The sequence below is a fragment of the Leucopleurus acutus genome (assembly GCF_964270905.1).
Source record: "Leucopleurus acutus genome assembly, chromosome: 10".
Lineage (NCBI taxonomy): Eukaryota > Metazoa > Chordata > Mammalia > Artiodactyla > Delphinidae > Leucopleurus > Leucopleurus acutus.
In genome coordinates, this window is record NC_139153.1 from 104,989,694 (window position 1) to 105,010,425 (window position 20,732).

The 20,732-nt window shown below is 47.2% G+C and overlaps 1 protein-coding gene across 2 annotated transcripts in view; it reads left to right on the plus strand.

The window, feature by feature from the left end:
• The first annotated feature begins 1,271 nt into the window (after window positions 1-1,271).
• The window catches only part of EXOC2 (exocyst complex component 2), a 156,731-nt gene continuing 137,270 nt past the window's right edge, over window positions 1,272-20,732 (plus strand). For both annotated transcript variants that reach the window (XM_082848815.1, XM_082848816.1), the window contains exon 1: window positions 1,272-1,692. The gene's annotated coding sequence lies outside the window, so the exon portion shown is untranslated. The remainder of the gene's footprint in view (window positions 1,693-20,732) is intronic.

Genomic DNA, 20,732 nt, shown 5'->3' on the forward strand with positions numbered 1-20,732 from the left:
CCAGAGAGCAGAGGGGCAGCAGAGGGGGTACGGGTGGGCTCTGGTGGGCACTGCTACACCCTGTTGTGTTCACCTGGTCCTGTCACTGGTGCCTCACGGAGTTACACCCGCACCAGGAGTGCTGATAGGCTGAGCTGTGGGCTCCTGCTGCAGTTAGTCCTGGGGCCACAGAGGTTCTCAGCATCTTCCTCCTTTATCACTCGTTCCGGATGTCCCTCACTCTCCAGCAGCACTTCTGCTGGCCTAGGTTGCCTGCTTGATGTTGTTGCTTGTTTCGTCCCTGTGGGGTCTGAGCCCCTGGTTGCCATACCCCTGTCAGGCCAGGGGTGCTGCGTTATCCATTTGCTGCTATCACCAGGCACGGAAAAGATGCTCAGTGAGTGCCCTGAGTCCAGAAGTAATCCTCCCTGCCCCTATTTCCTACTGATCATAAAGGTCATTTTTTTTTTTTTTTGTCGCCTGTATGAGGAGCCCAGGGGAGGAGAGGTCTTTAGATTGAGTGGAACCTTGTGTCCCCTGGAGGAGCACCCTTCCCTGCCGCAGGAGCCAGGGCTCTACTGGGGACGCAGCACCGTACGCTGGTATGAGGTTCACAATACACCTTGCATCCCATAGCACAGCATGCCACCCCCGCAAAACGTTATCCCCGGCCAGAGCTACAGTTGTGCCCCTGAGGCCGTTCTAATGTTCTACGAGGGTGGCACCTTCTGGGTGTGTGAAGTAGGGCAGACCCAGTGCATCTTGCGGTACTGGCCCCTCTGTCATACCTCTTTCACTCTCAAACGGGTCCCTGTCCCACGTGATATCACGGGAAGCCCCCTGATGATAAATCAGACACAGTGAGCAACTGCACAGTGATGACTGCCAGAGCCCTGCAGGCAGGGAAGACTAACCCGAACCCGGATCTGCATCTAGGTCTGAGAAAATCCGCTTGCCACCCAGTGGCTGCCTGGCCTCCGGGAGGGAAGGCCCCGTTCCCCGGCTGGACCTCGGCCTCCGCGTCCGGAAGGGCGGACGCAGCGCGCAGTTCCATAGCCGCCACCACGGATACACACTCCCAGGCCCCGGAGCAAACAGGCCGGCCCGTCGGCTGGAGTAACCCGCACAGGCGAGCGGAGAGGAGGGGCGGGGAAGCAGAAGCGCAGCCAGCCCTCACCCCGGGTACACACAACGCGCGACTCCTTCCGCACTAAGCCGAGTGGCCGGAAGAGCGCGTTCTCTTCCGTCCCGCAGCGCTCGGGGCTGCGCGTCACTTCCGGCCGGCCCGCGGCGGCCGCTCCCTGTCAGGCAGCCGGTTCCTCCTGGCCGGGCCCGGGTGGGCCGCCTTTCTACGTCGGAGGCCGGCTCCCGGCAGCGCCCGCCCACCGAACCCGAGCGCTGTCCACGCTCAGGGGTCCCGGCCGCGAGCACATGGCATTCCGGCCTGCGCGTCGCCTGCCGCCCAGACGCGGAGGTTCAGCCTGAGGCTCCTGAGGAACCGGGCTCGCGGACGGGTCCTCCGCTCCCATCCGTCTCCCAACTCCCGCCCCCACCCCGCCCCTGGGGCTCGGCCGTCGGGCGCTCGACGCTCGACTGCGCGGCGGATCGACGCCCTCGGCGCTCCGGTGGCGGAAGTGAGGGCGTTGGCGGCGGGGCGGCAGCGGCCAGGGAGCCCTCGGTCGAGCGCGGGGCCCTGTCCGTGCGGGCCTGCAGGTAGGTGTGGGGGGTGAGGCCTTGGCTGAGGCCGGCCGGGGCCGCCGTCAGCCCCGCGCCGCCCTGCAGCCGCGACCGTGCGGAGGGGCCCTGCGCGGGTCCCGGAGCCCCGCCCCCTCCCCGCCGTCCGGGGCCCCTGCTGGGGCCTCGGAGCCCCGCCCCGGCTCCCGGCGTGCGCCTTCGGAGCGCCGAGCCGCGGGGCGGGTGGCCGCTGGCCTCGGCTGCTCCCTGGGGCGCCTGCTTACCTGTCCCAGCGTAGGGTTGCGGGGTTCACTGGCGGGGAGCGGAGTCAAGAGGCGGTGTTGCTTGTTCTCGGTCGCGTCACTGGAGAGCTGCGCCGAGCGTTTACTAGCGCCCGTCGCCTTGCCTCCGGGTCGATTGCGTTATCCGCATGACGGCCGGCTAGACGGAGCTCATCGTGGCGGCGCGCCTCGCCGTCGGTGTCAGCGCGGGCTGCCTGCGGCCGCGCCCGGACGCCGGCGCTCCCCCAGTGAAGCCGGGGCGTGCTCGGGCGGGCGGGAAACCGCGCGCAGGCGCTTCCCCTCCGAGAGCGAGTCTGAGAAACGTGTGCCTTTCTTTTCATTTTTTCCCTTTCTTTTAATGAATCTGAGTCAACTTGCAAGGAAAGCTTTAACAAAGTGTTTTGGAACGCTTAAGTAAGTCACCTGGATGCGCTGTGTTGAAAAGCTCCTTCTCGCTGAGGGTGTGCGCACCGCTCCTCGAATGCCTGACGACGCTCTGCTTGCGTTCTGGGCAGGCTTGGTGTAAAGACAGGAACTGACCGCCGGAAGCTTCCCGGGGAGCCTGTGTGTCCAACGTGGTGGATCCACAGGGGTGATGGGAAGAGGGCGATGCGTGCTTCGTACTTAGATGCTCTCTCCTGTCTGGTTCAGTAGAAGTCTAGTAGTTTTAAACAGAGGGCCCCGCAGCGCAACTTGGAACAATTCTTGGACGTTTCAGAAAATGATTTTTTCTTCTTGTCAGGCATTTAATTTCCCGAGCTGAATATCGTGTTGAAAGTTACCTCTCTAAAAGACGGTTTACCAGCATGCTAAGTCGAATTTTCATTCATCCCACAAGTGCTGGAGAGCCCGTGCTGTGTGACTCTGATGGGAAGGGGGACTAGCACAGGCGGCCTTTTAATAAAGCACTGCGGCCAGTTTCCAGTGCTGGGCCCGGCAACCTGAGGCCATGTAGGAAATGCTGGTTGTACGGTTAGCCTCTGCATTACTGTTCACCCGTTCTCCACCTTACTCCTGTCGTCTCGCCAGGGTTCCTAGGTCAGCGCCTGCCACAGAGTAGAGCTGACATGTTTTCCGAGTGCGTGGGTTTTAGGCCCGTGTTGGGTAGAGAGGATTGTAAATTGACTGGGGTGGGAAGTAACGTCCGTCACTCTGCTGAGCAGAATGCTAGGGCCTTGATTGTTCTCAGACGCTGGGGAAGGTGTTCCTGGATCCCCGGGAGTGCCTGGTGAGACCGCAAGGTGGAAGTGTTAGTTACACTCTCATGATTCTGTGCATGTTTATGCCGATTGGAAAGAATTGTTGATACAAACACAAGCTTACAGTAATTGTAGAGAAGTGATGCATCTCTGTGGACACACCTGTAGGTATCCTTAGACCTCAGTTTGAAAATTATGGAGTCGAAGCACCATTTACTGGTCCGTGTGCTACCACCACCTGCTCTGTAGCATGGGCTGAGCTACTTAGCAGCCTTTTTGGGCTTCCGTTTCCTTGTACCTGAGGATATATAAAACTAGATTATCTCAGAGTTCTTCCTGCTTTGAAATTTTCCAACTCAGTGAATCCTATAACCACTTAGCGCTTGTCCTGTCCTGTGGTATCTTAGGGGTTGTAGCTATTGTTGGTATTTACACGTCTGTCAACAGACTAAGCTCTTGCCAGACAGGGATTAGCCTTAGTCATTTTTGTATCCCAATTTTAGCATATGCCTGACACATGTTAGAAATAAAATTAGTCTGTATTCAGAAAGGGGATATTTTTGCCCTCTCCATTAAATAGCCAAGAGCTAAGCTGCAGTATTCAGTGTAAGTACAGCAGGAATTCAGAGGGGGGAAGGATCTTTTGGGGTTGGAGCAATTGGGAAGGCTTCATGGAGATCAGAACTTGATGGGGGAGGATTTGGCCCTTCGGAGAGAAGGCATGTGAACGTCTGGGTGGCTTATGAGAGACAGAGGCCCATAGGCTGGGAAGTGAGTGCATTTTGGATTATGGAGTTCCTTGAACTTCAGGCAGAGGAGTTTGGAACTGACTTACGAGGCTTTTTTTCCCTGGAAAATTGTATTAGGTTTGCTCAAAAGCTTCATTAACATCCTTTAATACTGTTGGTAGCAGTTAAGACTGGGGTGGACCATACAGTTTGCTTAATTTTCGGTTTGGGTTTGAGTAATTCCTTCTACTTACTAGTTGCCACTTACAGTCAGTCTTGGTGCCAGGATGGAAAGAGCAGTGGACACTGGGACTTAGGAAACCTGGATCTTAGTTAGGATGTGAGCTGCGCAAGGCGGGTCCTCGCCACGACCTGTGGTGCTGTCTGGCACCAGTTCGCTTTCAGAAGTCCTTGTGCAGCGCTGACTGAGCTCTGCCTCTGCTACTTGCTAGCTGTGCCACTTTCGACAGGCTCGACCTTTAGTTTCATCTGTAAGCTTTGGTGCATTTTTTACGGCCATATCCGCTTGTAAAGTGCGGGGTATATGATTTTAACTTTTGTTGTATTATAATTTTACTGAAAGACAAAACAAGGTAAAAAGCAAGGAATATTTGGTTTTAGTTTAATTTTAATGAAAGCCCCATGTGATTGACATATCTGGGTGTCAGGAATCAGAATTCATGCCAGATGGTTCAAATAATGAGATTTAAATAAAGAAACTACTTGCAGAGGTGTGGGCAGAGTGAGGGAACAAACGGGATAGTGAGGCCCAAAGGGCTACTAAACAGCTGGAGGGGGCAAAGGAGAAAGCAGAGCTGCCCCAGCTGGAGCCTCGGCGGAGGGGTGGCTGCTGCCAGAGGTGTGGTGCTGGGGGCTGGGGGAGCAGGACAGAGGTGCCCCAACCTGAGACTGGTTCACCTCTGAAATCCGGAGCTCAGACCACCCACTCTTTGCTGGCAGTCTCTTGTCTTTTTGACCCTCACTCAGTTACCTCCCTCTGCTCCTTTACCCGATATTCCGTCACCCTTCTACCAGGATGCTCAGTTGTGTCCTCCCTCATCTTTCTGTGGCATCTGGCCGACAGATTATCAGTCCTGGACCATCTCAACTCTTTGCCTTTTTTAAATGCTTGAACTGAGGTTCTGAGACCAGAAGGGGAAAATCATAGCGTCTAGATATGTACCCCTATAAATCTGTGGTCACCACTTGCAAGTGGCCATCAAAGAGTTTTTTAGAGTTTTCTTTGTTAGCCACTTGCTGCTTCTCTGCAGAATCTATTTTAAGCATTTTCTACTCTTGTCAAACCTCTCATCCTTACACATAATCAGTCTCTACTAAGCAGATAACTTGCCACCTGAGAACTATGAGAACTCTCAGAGGAGAACCCTGGGCTCTCTTCCAGAACTTTTCCTCCTCCCAGTTACATTGAAAGTGGTTGCCTTTACCCCAGGACGGATCCCTGTACCCCTGCACTCCTGCCTTTGGGAGCACTTCACTCAGTGTTCCTCTCTTGCTAAAGGCTCCTTCCAGTCAGCCTTTAAACGTGCTTAGACAGACAGCAGCAAAGCAAAATAGAAAAACAACAATAAAAAGGTAGCATCCTCCTTTGATTTCACATTCACCTGTTCAAGTTTCTCTCTCTCCTTCCCTTCCAGCCAGATTTCTTAAATAGTTGTTCATACGCCGCATCAGTCACCCCACTGCTGTCTGGTTAGGTGCCCACCACTCTGCTGAAGGCCAAGGTCACCTGGGACCCCCTTGTCACTAGGTCTTGTTCCTGTCATTTCCCTAGTGTAGTGCCAGAGACCCAACCAATGCTTAATAGATACTTGTTTTGACTGAACAATCTGAGGGTACTCCCTCGTTTCAGATCCCGGCTTATCTGCATCTTTTTTGTTTTTCTCTTTCTTTTTTATTAAAGATTTTTTTGATGTGGACCATTTTTAAAGTCTTTATCGAATTTGTTACAGATATTGCTCCTGTTTTTGTATTTTGTTTTGGCGCGAGGCATGTGGGATCTTAGCTCCCCCACCAGGGATAGAACCCGCACCCCCTGCATTGGAAGGCGAAGTCTTAACCACTGGATCGCCAGGGAAGTCCCCTCTTTGTTTTTCTTAGGGATGGGAATCTGACACTGTCATCTTTTGAGGTGCTGGGTAACTAGTCTCTCTATATATCTCAAATCTTCTGGGTCCACTAAACAAATAGAAATCTGTTTTATTTGATAATGACCTTTTCAGTATTGTCCAGGTGACCTGTCTTTCCAGGGGGACCTGGACCTGTTTTTCCCTAAAAAATTACATTTCCTAAAATATCAAGAAGTTATGTTGTGTCCACCCCATGTGGATCTAGTAAAGAGGAAGTGGTAGGGACATGGGGACAGCTGGCAATAGACTTGACGAACGAATAATGCCGTGCTTTGACATGAAGCACTCTCCTTCTTCCTTCCAATAAGTAGTGTATCTTCTTGGACGTTTTTGCTCTTACGTTTCTTTTTTGAAGGGTGGTGGTAGAGGGGATGGATTTGCACTGTTCTGTTTCATTTTTGATATGTCATCAGTGTCCAGTGGCATGAGTTAGAGGACCAGTCACCTTTGGACCCACAGCTTTTCGCTTTGAAATGTAGTGAAGGTAATTGTCCCCTAGGAGGAGACTTAGCCTGCTGAGGCAGAGAGTTTATAGTTTCTGGGAAATAAAGGAGTGTTTTAATAAACTCTTCTAATTAAGATGGAATCCAGTGCTTGTTTTAAGGGAATAGCTGGGTAATCAAGTATTTATGTGACAGATGAGGTGTGTGGGAGCTCTGGAGGGTGGAATTGTCAGGCTTTCCCTGTGGACTGTCTGGCTTCCAGCATTCCCTGCTAGTCGCCTTGTGTACCTTCTCTCCCTTTAATACCGTACCTCCAAACATTATTATTATTATTATTTTTGGCACGCGGGCCTCCCACTGCTGTGGCCTCTCCCGTTGTGGAGCACAGGCTCAGCGGCCATGGCTCACGGGCCCAGCCACTCCGCGGCATGTGGGATCTCCCCGGACCGGGGCACGAACCAGTGTCCCCTGCATCGGCAGGTGGACTCTCAACCACTGCGCCAGCAGGGAAGCCCTATCAGTTATATTTTTTAAATCATTGGATTTTTTCTCCCCAAATGAGTTGAAGCTTATACATTCATTAAAAAACCCAGTATACCTCAGTTATACTTTCTTTATGGGAATAATAAGGGAAAGAGGTATAAGGAGAGCTGGGAAAGCAAGGATGCTTTATCTCTTGTCTGTCCAGGTCTTCTGCTGACATCCCTTCTGAGACCTCAGGAGCCTTCTTAGTACACTTGGTACCCCACGGATTCTTTCAGATTTGTGCATGACTCTGTTTTTGTTAACCATGGTTTTGAGAAGGAGCAGGAGGGAGATGATTAACTTAGGACACTGGACAGGAGTTCAGGACCTTGTGTCTGAGACTTGTCCCACCCTGAGCTTGAGATGGTGGAGGGTGTGGCAGTGTGATAGAACTTGACCTTGCTCAGGAACAGTAGAGTTTACAGAGGACAGAAGGAGGTAAATCACCATTCTCAGAGACTTTTCCCCAGGTCTCTGGGAGATCCCTCTGGGGCCAGCTGCCCCTGCCGTGCCTTGCCTTGGGGGGCAGGTCTATCCTAGGATAGGTTGAAGTGGCTCCAGGAAGATGTGAATTCTACAGTTTGGGTCTGTTGGTGGGTGGCCCAAGAGTCTAGTTGAGTATGATTTTATTTTTCAGACTCATTAGGCAGCTCTGCAACCAGATTTTTCTGGGGGTCCTTTGGATCCAGGGCGGCTCTGGGCAGGATAGGTCTACCGAGTGCTTCTCAGACACTTCTGTGCACAGAATGGCTTAGATGTGTATTAGTGGGTCGGGCTGGGCTGCTGAGAGTCCCCCTTCCTGATTTGCTCCCTGGTGATGCTCATTTGAGTAGCATGGGGGTGGAGGCCGGGGGGGGGGGGGGTGGCGGCGGAGGGAGTTTGGGAGTTTATTATTACTATGATTTGGTGGTTTGCGGGGGAAACTCACTTTTCTACGGCCTGACCTCAGAAAATAGTGCTTCAGCATCAGGAGGCTTTCCTTGGCCTATTTGCTGAAGGTTCTCCAAGTCTTCAGTGAGTCAGAACTTCTGTTTTTCCAACTCCTGGCCTAATCCCTTTAGCTGAGCTGGGCCTCTGGGTACCTGACAGTGAGAGAACACCTGATCACTCGTTTTGTTCAGATTTCTTGTCTGCTATTCCAATCAAAATTCTTCCTTACTAAATAGTAAAAAATTCTGGTTTAATCCTTTTAAAGCTACTTTGGTGGTTACGTTTTCTGTTTTTTCCCCCCAAATGCTGCCACTTGTTATTTTTTTCTATGTACATTTAGCCTGAAATTATGTAAAAAATAATTTACTGTGTTTTTTTGTATCAATAAGTCTTCTGGAAAATTAAAGATTGTGCCACAGTGAAATATGGGAAAATTATAAAATTAAAATTTTCTGACCTCTGTTGCAGAAACACTTGATATTCATGCTATGGGCTTCATTAGAGGAAAAGAGGCAGGCGGGTTAAAACCAACGTAATATAAATCTAAAAGGTAATGCATTATTTAAGTATATATTATAGAGTATAAGAAAATACGTTTGTCTTTATTTTAATGAAATGCTTTTATAATGGTAATTTTCTCTTTTGACCTGTGATGGATAGGAGGTTAATTGATGTTAAATGGATGCTTTGTTAATCCTTCATCAGCTACTAAATTGGTTGGGGGAGTACAGGTCAAGGCCACACAAGGCCGGGACTGGCGTGTTTTCTCAGGGAAACCACTCTTCGCTGTCCTGACTCTCTCCCTTTCTGGCTCTCCATCCCCTCCTCCCTCCCCCCCGCTCCCCCCCTCCCATCTCTCTCCTCTCCCCTCCCCTCTCCTTCCCTCCCCGCTTCCCCCTCCGCTCTGGGCCCCGAGTGACAGCTGTTGGACGTTGCGTGCGAGTTGAGCCGGCGCTGTGTGGTCCGAGTGTGTGGTCTCCCTCAGCCGAGAGGCTGCTAACAGGGTGGATGGGAGAGAGCACGACTGTTTACTTTACTTTCTTTCGGATGCCGGGATTGTGCCCAGAGTTTCTCCTAAGCACGAGCAGCTTCGATCCCTCCCAGCTGGGCTGCAGCCTCCGCCTGCGCTGTCTCCCTGTTTGATCCCCGAGGCTCATGGCACTGCTGAGTGCTGGGGTGATTTTGCTTTCGCTGTGCCAAGATATGTGGCCTTGGAGAAGTTTCTTTTGAGATAGAGCTAGGGAAGTAAAGCAGAAATTTCAAGATAAGTGACAAAGTTGATGCATTTTTAGAAATTGGGAAAGCTATTATACAAAATTTGGGGCAAATTAATCCAGCTCTGCTTATGTAAAGGAATCTGGGAGTTAAGTGACATCCTGTCATGTATAACAATTTTAATAAAAGTAACCAATTTAAGCTGACAGTTGATTCCTTGACCTTTTGTGAAAATCTACATTGATTTTGGCATGCCTGTTTACTGTAGTTATTATATTGTCAGCAGTCATATTGGCTTATTTCATGGTAAAGATTTGACAAGTCGAGACTATTAAAAAAAGAGACAGCAGGCCCCAAATGGAAGCACTTGTGCTAAAACCCATGTCACCAAACTGAGACTTTAATACCTAATTTAATTGCAGTTTCAGGCTTTCCCAGGAAGATAGTCTTAACCAGTCAGTCTGAAATTGCCTGGTCAGGACAGTGAGGTAATCCCTGCTGTTCCCCGGAGGAAGGTGACCTTGCCTGAGACAGCTCTATGCTGGTAACTTCTTTATCCAGCCCCTTCTGCCTGCAGAAGTCTTACACTGGGTACAGCTCTGAGGAGGACCGCCTTTCTATTTGCTAGATGGGGTATTGCCCAATTCATGAATTGCTGAATAAAGCCAATTGGATCTTTAAATTTACTCAGTTAATTTTTTTAAAATGAGACAAATGAAACTTTGTTTTCATGCAATAATATATATTTAGGATAATATCTTTTTTTCCTAATTCTTTTTTTTTTTTTTTTTTTTTTGCTGTACGCGGGCCTCTCACTGTTGTGGCCTCTCCCATTGCGGAGCACAGGCTCCGGACGCGCAGGCTCAGCAGCCATGGCTCACGGGCCCAGCCACTCGCGGCACGTGGGATCTCCCCGGACCAGGGCACGAACCCGTGTCCCCTGCATCGGCAGGCGGACTCTCAACCACTGCGCCACCAGGGAAGCCTCTTTTTTTCCTAATTCTTTCATTATAATTAGCTTAGTTTCTTGATTTTATTCCTCTCTCATTCCTGAACATTCTCATAGAGATGGTTAAATATCTTGTGACTTAAAATGAGCACATGTGGACTGTTGATGTCATTGGGATTTTCCATTGTTTACTTCTTCCTCTCCCTGTCTTCCCAACAGTCTTGCTGAAATGGAGTTGGTGTTGCTGATGCCTGTTCAGGACTGGAAAGGCTAGGCCACTGACGCTTTCCAGAGGGGCTAATATAGGTGGCTTATTGTTGTTTGACTGCTTTTCCCGCTGATTTTAACCCTGGGTTTCAGTAAATGAGCTGGGAGGGTAAAGCCTTCCTCCTCTCCCTTGCTCCCTTTCAGTCCTGGCCTTGGCCTTCCTTAATCTCATTTGATCTTGTATCAGAAGATTTTAGAACTTAGTAGTGTCAAATGCTTTAAAAAAAAAATACTGCCATCCTGTATTTCCTCTTGTGTCCATTTTTGGGAGGTTCTGTGTTTGTGGTGATAATGATAATCTAATGCTCCTAGGAATTCTGAAGCAAAATTAGTATAGTCGCAAAATCGTGTACACATCACCACAATCGAATTCTTTAACATTTTCATCACTCCACTATCAATCCTTTCCCGTTCCCCTCCTCTAGCCACCACTAATCTACTTACTGTCTCTCCGGGTTTACTTGTTCTGAATTTTCATATAAATGGAATCATAAAATATGTAACCTTGTGTGTTGATTATGGCAAAATGTGTGTAGTGTTAGTAATTTCATTATGTCTTTTACGTAGCAAATGAAAATTATGTAGAGAGAGAAAACACTGATAAATAGATGCTACAGTCAAGTAATCATTAAAAATAAAATTGAACTTATGTTTTGGAAACAAATATTTAACAGGAGGTGTGAAATGTTCTAGGCTTATCTTTGATAGAAGTGCTACTTGTGTACTGCCTGTCACCCAGCCCTCTGCCGCAGCAGCCCTGCAGGGTCCTGAGTTGCACAGTGTCATTGCTAACCGGTTGTTTGAACTCTCAGTGGATAAATCCTGATTGGACTGAGTCCCGCCATTTCTTGCTTCGAATTTACTGGGCTGAGTCCTCCAGGAATGAGCCCTGAGCAGGGAAGCAGGAAAAGGGGCCACTGGAGTGGAAACTGCCCTCAAGAGCAGCGAGTCCTTTGCAGGGCAGAGGAAAGCATCTGTAGAGCCACAATACCGTGGCAGCGTTTTTAAAAATAGCATCTCCAAATGCTTCTCTGTTGGAGACAAATTCGTCTTTAAGTCTAAGGGAAAAATTACTGTCTTTCTTTGGACTTTACATTATTTAGACCTGAAGAGTTGGAATCTCTTGTGGGGTTTTTTTGGAATTCTTTTTATATTCTCAGTACTGCTCCTTTTTTTATGTGTGGAGTTTTTAAACTGAAAAATCAACTTAAATCAGTTTTGGCTTGGTTTTTGTAGAAATAAAAGATGGTGAAAAATAAATATTTTTCTAATCAGAGATTTATGAGGGGTAAAACTCATTTTGGTTTAAACATTTTAAGTACTTTTGGGGAAAAGGGGACTCAGTATTAAAGATCTGACCGTACACATTAGATTTCTGATCTTCAGGTAATTCTTTGTGGAAGTGGTAATAGAATAGGAAACTTTTCACCTCTTGGGCATTACAGTTGGAGACCACCCCTCCCAGAGGCAGCCCAAGAAGAGGAGTTGTTCTGAGCGGGTCTTGGTAGTTAATTTGGATTCACCTCTGATTCCTTCCTGTGGTGTGAACTATAACCTGCCTGTAAAGTGAGCGCCACTGGGCTGGGTGGCCAGAGGAGCTGTCATAGGGTGATCGAGTAAACTTTTAGGATACAGTTAGAGGACTCAGTTTCTATAGTAGTTTTTGGTGATTGCTATTGTGGCACAGATTTATTGGTTTAAAAAAACAATGGGAGGGCTTCCCTGGTGGCACAGTGGTTGAGAGTCCACCTGCTGATGCAGGGGACGTGGGTTCGTGCCCTGGTCCTGGAAGATCCCACATGCCGCGGAGCAGCTGGGCCCGTGAGCCGTGGCTGCTGAGCCTGCGCGTCCGGAGCCTGTGCTCCGCAACGGGAGAGGCCACAACAGTGAGAGGCCTGCGTACCACAAAAAAAACCCAAAAAAAACCACAATGGGATACAGCACAGAATCAAGGAATGGCATCTGTCCTGCAGTGGGACAAATCAGGTCGACATCCCTCTCAAAGGCCACCTCTTGGTGGTGTCTTATAGCTGGAATCCCACATGGCCTGAGGTTTGCTGCTGTCCTTGAAGAGCCAGAAGAAGAGAGCGCCAGTGAGCCCATGTGTTCCCTGGTCTCTTTTCCCAGCCACTATCTGCCAAGTGTCCACGTTGTTCTGGCCCTGGGCTGGGTGCTGGGAGTACAGAAAAGAATACGATGCAGTCCTAACCAAACCCATTGAGGACTGTTCTTTATCAGGGACCTTGGTACAATAATTCTTTTTTCCTCCTTTTTTTTTTTTTTTTAAAATGTAGGGGATGCTATTGTTATCCCTTTCCTATGCAAATGGATTTGCAGGAGTAGTGAGCAGGTCCAGAACTACCAAGAGGAAACTGTGGTCACTGTTCCTAAGGAAGTGGTAGACTGCCTGGGTCCCCATCCATGAGGGCTGCTCTGTACTGTGCTCCAGAATTGGCCTTTCTGCACAGCCCAAGGCTGACTGCACCTCAGAAGTTTACATATGTGCTCATTGCCACAGGGAAAGCCATCTAAAAATGTATTAAAAGCATGATTTCTCTGACCCTCTACCCTCTCCCAAGAATGTTAACCTCTGGAATCTGTCCTCAGCCTTTGTCCATATTCATCAAATAGATGTACAAAGGTAGCATTGGTTTTGGTTTTTTTCCCTCCCTCCTTCCCTTTCTTAGGAACATTGGTTGGATCCCCATTCTACCACATCCACTGTAACAAACACTTTTTTTTTAATATTTATTTATTTTTATATGGTTGCACCGGGTCTTAGTTGTGGCAGGCGGGCTCCTTAGTTGCAGCATATGGGCTCCTTAGTTGCGGCAGGTGGGCTCCTTAATTGCGGCTCGTGGGCTCCTTAGTTGTGGCACGCGGGCTCCTTAGCTGTGGCATGTGCACTCTTAGTTGTGGCATGCATGTGGGATCTAGTTTCCTGACCAGGGATTGAACCCGGGCCCCCTGCATTGGGAGTACAGAGTCTCATCCACTGCACCACCAGGGAAGGCCCTGTCACAAATAATTTTTGAGACAATATAGAACAGTTGGACTTGGGCTGAGTACAAAGTCCTTTATAGAGACACAAACTGAAATATTTATGGATGACATGGTATGATATCTGGGATTTGCTTTAAAATACTCCCTCAAAAACAACATAAAAGTGTGTTGAGGAGGAGATGTAGTTGAAAAAGAGACAAAATGGGAACATGGAGGTTCATTATGCTGGTCTCTCTTCTTTTATGTGTGTTTAAAATTTCCATAATAAAAAGTAAAAAAAAAAAAGAAAAGAAAAACCACATGGAGAATCAGAATAACATGGCTCTGAGGACTGGTTTTGAATCCCAACTCTGCCACTCACTAGCTGTGACTTTGGACAAGCTGTTTAATCTCTGATAATCTTACCATTATTAATAAAACCACTTAGTATTTTAGAAAACTAAACTTTTTCTATACATTCTAAAATCATAATATATATATAAATTATATAGTAACACAGTTGTAAATATATAGATTATATAATTAGTATTTTTTTTTTTTTTTTTTTTTTTTTTTTGCAGTACGTGGGCCTCTTACTGTTGTGGCCTCTCCCGTTGCGGAGCACAGGCTCCGGACGCGCAGGCTCAGCGGCCATGGCTCACGGGCCCAGTCGCTCCGCGGCATGTGGGATCTTCCCGGACCGGGGCATGACTCGTGTCCCCTTCGTCGGCAGGCGGACTTTCAACCACTGCGCCACCAGGGAAGCCCATAATTATTAATTTTTAAAGAAAGAAATTAGATTTTTTTATTGGCAAAAATTGAAAATGCTCATATAAATTACTAGCCCAGAGCTTGAATTTCCATTGGATCCATCGCAGGAAACAAGAGTCTGTCATTTCTTGCCAGGTTTGGGGGCCCTTTCTAGGCCTTGAGGGTGTTTTTGAGGAAGCTGATACTCTTCAAGCACAGCTGGCTGAGGTGGTCGACCTGTTTCCCTGCATCTGGACCTGCAGGCTGTCCTTGGCTCTGGGGGCAGGAGGGACAGTGGTGTTGGCCTGGCGTTGCTGCTGGAGGATGGCAGCCCCCCAGTGTGGCCCAGATTGTAGGCCTCCAAGGTCAGAACCAGGCTTACCTGTTTACTAGAAGCTTTCTGTGCTAGGCTTGTGTCAGTTGGGTAGGTTTTTCTCTCTCTTCACAATAGGGTCTTGTCCAGGAAATGTCACTTGATATGCAGGCTGTAGCTCTTCTAAACATCTGGTCAGGAAACTGTCCCATGGAAGCTTTATATATTGTGTTACATATGTATTTGTGTGTGTATGTGTGTATGTGTGTGTTATATGTACATATTTATACATAAATTATATAAATATGCATAATATGTATACATATACAAATGTATATATAAAAAATGATTTAAATTTATAGAAAAAGTTCCTGGCAGTAAGTATTCTAAAATGGCAAATAGTTAGCTAAATATATATATGTGTGTATATATATGCCCCCACATGTCATTATTTTTAACCAATTTGTTTAAGTGTTCTCTTGGTCTTGCATACTTTTCAGAACATTTTTTTAGAGGATCATCCTGCCAGTTAAGCCGTGGCATCACTTTGAGACCAATCATTTAGAGCTTGAAGAAAAAGGAGTTGAATGGTTTTACGTGTAGACATTATGAGCTTCTTAAAGGCAAAAATTACTGCAGCTTTTCACACTAGAAATAAAAAAGCCACTGAAGCATCCTGTAGGTTTTAATTTCTAATAAAGTAACTATTAATTGCTGTCACTTATATAAACAAAAAGCCCTTTGGGGTCCCCCCCTCTCCTTTTCCTTTTTTTTTTTTTTTTTTTTGCATAATGCGGGCCTCTCACTGTTGTGGCCTCTCCCGTTGCAGAGCACAGGCTCCGGACGCACAGGCTCAGTGGCCATGGCTCACGGGCCCAGCTGCTCCGCGGCATGTGGGATCTTCCCGGACCGGGGCACAAACCTGTGTCCCCTGCATCGGCAGGTGGACTCTCAACCACTGCGCCACCAGGGAAGCCGCCCCCTCTCTTTTTTTTTTAAAAAAGTAAAGGGTTCTTGTGACCAAAAAGTGAGAAAATCACTGCGGATTATCTCCAGCCACTATTGGCTCATTTCTTGCTTAAGGAACCACCGTTAGGAAGCTCCAGGCTCCTGTGTGAGAGTCTTGGCTCTTTTACCTAGGGAGCTGATGCTTGGTGAGAGGGACTTGGACCACAGGTGGCTTCTTTCCTTTTTGTGATTTTTTTCTCTTTATTTTCTCTATAAAATTTCTTTTTTCTTTTTTCTTATTCAGTGTACAGTTTAGGGGACAAGGTGGAGGACAGGGTGGGGGCATGATCATGGGGTGTCAGGGGGGACTCTGGGGGACAGGGTGGGTGAGTCTCCATTTGCCCCCTCTCTGTGCAAATGATGTGAAGCAGTAATGACTGAGAATTTTCCAATGTTAATACTAGACAACAAACGGCAGATCCAGGAAGCTCGGAGAATATCAAGTAGGATCAGTACTAGAAAATCTGCCTCTAATCGTATTATATTCAAACTGCAGAAAATCAAAAAGAGGAAATCTTGAAGTAAGCTAGAGGAAAAAAGCCTTACCCTTGGGGGGGGACCAAGAGTAAGAATTATATTGGATTAGAACAAATGAACTAAGTGTTCAGTCCAGACAGATAGAAAAAGAAAAGCAAAATAAAATGCAAGGAAGAGGAATTAATACATGTGGAAGCTGTCAGTAATGAATTAGTAACAGTGCTCCTGAAAAAGAAGGTAGAATTTATAGCTTACATCAAGGACTGTTATTATAAAAGGTCATTAAAACAAAATATTGACCAGTCTAACCATGAAAAAGATATTTACAGATACTCAAGACAATGAAAAAAGTAATAAAATGATAGCTGTGAAAGAAAATAGTATGATATTAAACTTGAAAATCAGAGCAAAATACCTGACTTTCTGAAAAATATAATAAAATTGTCTGAAGATTTATAAAATACATACCTATAATCATTAAGCAAATTCCCAAATAATCATACCCAGCGTGGTACTAGAATGAGATGGTTTTATAGGCCAGTAATAGGAAACCTACAAGGAAAAATATTCCTGTACTATTTATAAGATGACAAGTATCGAAAACTTCAGATTCTTTCTATAAGGTAGCAATAGCACTCTGGATACAGTAAATGCTTAATAATATTTGTAAACTGCTGAGTGCTTCCTGCTACTACAGCAAACAGGCAATGGAGTAAAAGAGAAGATAATTTCTGACTAATTGTAAATAAGATTAAAGACGTAGAACTCCTAAATAAAGTATTAGCAAATCAAATCCAGGAATACCTAAAGGACTAGTAAAATGGAACCAAGTAATGTTTATTCCTAGAATGCCCACTAATTCATTAATAGGAAAATTATTTCAATTCACTGTATTAATAAGTAAAAAAAATTATCTTGAAAGATGCTGAAAAATATTTGATAAAATTAAAACTTGATTTCTGATTTAAAAAATAGACTTTCAGTAAATAAGGATAAAGACATTTTCTGTAAGATAACTACATAATATCAATAGCAGACATCTTAGTGGTGAAATGCTAGAGCATGTATTCTCAACAGGAGCAATAACTGAAAATTAGCTCTTGAGGGGACAGGAACATCTTAACCTTTATGTATAAAGTGCAGATAGACATACAGTACCTAATACAGGTTTTACATTATGATATTGAAACTTCTTGGGAGTGACTGAGAAAAAGACCTAAATAGAAATGCTTCTCCTGGGGTAGGAAGGCAAACAGGTGGAGAAGCGTTGCTCTAGAGGCTTGCCTGCTACGGTCACAGCTGTGCTTGCGAATACCACAGTTCGCACTGGTTGGGATGTTACAGCAAATGCAATAAGGCCACTGAAATAAGTGACACAAATATTGAAGAGTAAGAGCCAAGGCTGTTACAGTATTTGAAGGTGATGAAATTTTCTGCAGAGAAAACATAGAAGGTCTTTTGGGAAATTATTTCAGTTGAGAGAGGCTCAATAAGTTGGTTTCAGATAAATTACATGAACGCTCCCTGTGAACAGAGCTGAATGCTTTATTGACGGTCATAAAAAATGAGTAAGTGGGAAGATTCAATGTTGTAGCTATTTTAAATGCCCTGAAATTATCCAGAAATTCTGTGTAATTTATACATTTGTTCATTTAACGAATATGTGTTAAGCATCAGTTGTATGACATACTGTTCTGAATTCTGGGTGTACAGCAGTGTGTGGACAGACAAAAACCCCTTCCCTACTGGAACTTATACTCTAGTCAGTAGAGATAGACAAAAAAGTATAAATAGAGTATGTCAGGGTGGTGATAATTCCCATCAGAATTCTAGTAGGATTAGTTTTAGAATCAAATAAAGTATTTTAGAGTTCATCTGGACCAATATCTCTGAGAGATGGCTAAGATAACTTGTTAAAGATTAATTGTCCTGGGCTTCCCTGGTGGCGCAGTGGTTGAGAGTCCGCCTGCTGATGCAGGGGACACGGGTTCGTGCCCCGGTCCAGGAAGATCCCACATGCCGCGGAGCAGCTGGGCCCGTGAGCCATGGCAGCTGAGCCTGCGCGTCCGGAGCCTGTGCTCCGCAACGGGAGAGGCCGCGGCGGTGAGAGGCCCGTGTACCGCAAAAAAAAAAAAAAAAAAAAAAAAAAAGATTAATTGTCCTATCAGATAATTGATTATAATATAAAATTGAGTTATGCCATAGGTGCAAAATAAATCAGTGGGGTGAAATATAGAGGGTCCAGAAACAGACTCAAAATGAGAATTTTTGTCAGAGATAAAAGTGGCATTTCAGATCAGTGGAGAGAACAGTGGGTCATTCAGTGAGATGGTATTGTGGTCGACCAGCTATTCTCAGTACTCCAAAATAGATTCCAAAGGAGTTAAATTCCAAAATAGATTCCAGAGGAGGTAAATAATCATAAAGATTAAACCAGCATTAAAGTACCAGGAACATGACTTTGAATGCCTGACTCTAGAGTGGCAAAGAAAAGGTCAATGGGTTTGATGTTAAAAGACTCAAGATTTCCCGAGGCCCAAGAGCACCGTAACCAATGTGAAAAGACAGTGATAACTGGGAAGATTTGGACAGTGGACACAGGGTGAACATTCCCATTAGAGATCTTACAGTTAAGGAAATTAAGCCTAATAAAAAGATGCAAAGGTGATGAAGATGGAATTTACACACAGTGCAAGTTGAAACCATTTATTTTGTTTTGCCTGTCAGATCACTGCAGATTAAAGAGGTTCTGACACCCACTGTTGCTTGTGGGAGATGTGCTGATAGCACTGCAGGCCAGTTTGGTTTTTACGTTAGGCTCTTAAATGTACATCCTTTGGCCAGTGATCCCTCTTTGAATGTAATGAAAGGAAATAATTGGGTAAATGTGCAAAAATCTTTTGCAGTCAAGTGTCCATTGTCATGGTCCAATAGGAAAAAATTGGAAGCCATCTCAATGCCACTTTAATTATACATCCATACAGTGGAATACTAAGGAGCCTGAAACTGGTGTAGATTTGTATTTACAAACACAGTAAGGTGTCCCTTGTGTCATTTACGTGTTAGATGACACTGCAGAGCACATGGCACCTGTGACACCTGTAGACGAGGCTGCAGAGCACACAGCTAGGTGCCCTGGTACACGGAGGACCTGTGGCCTCAGCGCCACGGGCATCCTGACTGAGGCGGCTGTGTGTGGACGCCTGCTCTTAAAGGTGAAGGTGGCTCCTTGCCCTGAGGGATGGTTTTTAATCCCTTCGTGTAGTTGGACTGTTCACGGGTTTCTGCGATGGACGTGCCTGTCCTTTTCTCAATCCAGGCGGGAACCCTGAAGCCCCTCTCAAGGGAGGAGGAGGAGCAGGGAAGGTGAGGATTGAGGCCGAGGGGTCCAAGTTGTCTCAGAGCTGGTGGTGCCCTGCTGCTGGGCACGAACAAGGCCCAGGAGGTGCTGGGGCTAGTGCCAGCTCACTGGTGGGCAGAGCCAGGTTCCTGAGTGTCTTCTGCAGGGTCCTGGGGGGGTCCTTGAGCTGATGTCCCCTCAGCAGTGGGTGGGACCAGTTACTGACATGGCTAGCTGCAGGGTCCAGGGTATTGCAAAGTTGGTGTTGGCCTGCAGTGGGCAGGGCTGGCGCCCAGGGGGTTCTGGGGCTGGTGCTGGCCTGCTAGTGGGTGGGCTGGGTCCTGACATGGCAGGCTGGTGGTCCTGGAGCTTGTGTTCCCTAGTGGCTGGAGTTGGGGCCCATGGGGTCCCAGGGCTGGTGCCCGTCCACTGGTGGGTCAGGCTGGGTCCTGGACTCTGGTGAACAGGGCTGGGTCCTGGGATGGCTGGGGGGTCAGGGGGTATTAAGGCAGCAGGCCTGCTGGTGGGCGGGATTGTGTCCCTGCTCAGCTAGTTGCTTGGCCTGAGGCCACTCCATACTGGTGCCCATAGGCTGGTGGGCGGTGCCAGGTCCACACTAATGAGCTAGAGGACGGGTTCCAAAAATGGCCCTTGCCAGCACCAGTGTCCTCCTGACAGAACGAGCTCCCCAACGTGGCTGCCGCCCGTGTCTGTGGTCCCAGGGTCTATGGCCCCAGGGTCTGTGGTCCCAGGGTGAGCTCCAGCTGCCTCCTCTCTCTCTGGGAGTTTCTCCAAGATCAGTAGGCAGGTCTGATCCAGGGTTCTTGTGAGATGCTGTGTGCGCCCTTTGAGAGTGGAGTCTATTTCCCACAGCCCTCTGGCACTCCCAAAAGTAACCCCCATGATCATAAACGACCTGGGGGCTATGGCGTCTTCCTGGTGTAGCACCGCCAGTCTGGGAGCCCGACCTGGGGCTTGAACCACACTCTCCTTGGGGAGAACCTCTGAAGTTGTGATTACCCTCCTGTTTGTGGGTCGCCCACCTGGGGACCCCATTCTGTGGGTCTTAACTGCACCACATCTGCACTCCTCCTACCTGTCTTGTGTGGTTCCTTCTTTATGTTTTTGGTTACAGAAGATCTTTTCTGTAGGCTTCCGGTTTTCTCATCAATAGTTTCTCTGTATGTAGTTGCAGTTTCTTGCGACCTTTGGAGGTGAGGTCAGGGTCTTCCAACTCTGCCATCTTGGCCTGGTTTTGTTTTTCATAAAGCTTACGGGCTTTTCAAAACGGACACAGACCCTGAGCTAATTGGGTTGAAAGTCTGGACCCTTACTGTCTTATACAGGTGTACCTTTTGTTGAGCCTCTTCCTTTGTAAAGCTTTCATGAAAAATCATTGGTGAAGAGAGTTGGATAGTTGATTCTTATGTTCACTGTCAGTTTTTTCTTGCTTTTTAAGGTGCCAACAAGAAAAAGCTTTTCTAACTCAACTCTGTTTTTTTTGGGGGGGGGGGAAGGATTGTAA